General features: G+C 42.4%; 1 non-coding gene across 1 annotated transcript; it reads left to right on the top strand.

Moving 5' to 3' along the window:
• Nucleotides 1-247: 247 nt before the first annotated feature.
• Nucleotides 248-354, top strand: LOC141625934 (small nucleolar RNA R71). The gene has a single exon (XR_012535675.1). It is a non-coding gene; the product is annotated as a small nucleolar RNA R71 (small nucleolar RNA).
• Nucleotides 355-773: the final 419 nt, after the last annotated feature.

The raw sequence follows: 773 nt of genomic DNA, 5'->3' as shown, positions 1-773 counted from the left end.
GATTGTGTCAATGTGAGCACTAAGTTGAGCACCCAATTGAGTAACGGAGTCCACTTCATGCTTTCCTCCTCTAGTAGCCTTGTGAGGTCTACTATATTGTGAATTATGGACCGCCATTTCCTCAATCTTGTTCCATGTTTGATTGTCATCAACTTCGGTGAACATTCCATTTGATCCCATATTGAGAATGTTCCTAGAATCTTCATATAAACCATTCCAAAATTGTTGCACTAAAAACCATTCGCTAAGTCCATGGTGAGGACATGAGCGACAAATACCTTTGAACCGCTCCCAAGCTTCATACAAAGATTCTTCATCCCTTTGCTTAAAACCCGTAATTTGAGCTCTTAGCATGTTAGTCTTTTCCGGTGGGTAGAATTTTTTGTAGAAAGCTAGAGCTAACTTCTTCCAAGAATCTATTCCAAGGGTGGCCTTATCAAGGCCCTTCAACCATTGCTTTGCGGTGCCGATTAACGAAAAAGGAAATAAGACGCATCTTATTTGGTCTTGAGTCACGCCCGTTTGAGAGATAGCATCACAATAATCGCAAAAGGTTTCCATATGAGAATGAGGGTCCTCACTAGGCATTCCCCCGAATTGGCTCCTCTCAACTAGTTGGATGAAGGCGGACTTGGCAATAAAATTACCGGTGAGATGTTGCGGTGTAGGAGTACCATTTGGTAGATTCTCCTCGGTGGGTATAGAGTGGGACGAGAATTTAGGCATTGTAGGTGGATTTTGTGGGATATTGTGTAATGGGTTTTCTTCTCCTT

This window comes from Silene latifolia, chromosome X (genome assembly GCF_048544455.1).
Source record: "Silene latifolia isolate original U9 population chromosome X, ASM4854445v1, whole genome shotgun sequence".
NCBI lineage: Eukaryota > Viridiplantae > Streptophyta > Magnoliopsida > Caryophyllales > Caryophyllaceae > Silene > Silene latifolia.
Note: the sequence above shows the minus strand (reverse complement) of the source record. Positions and strands in the feature narration are given on the sequence as shown.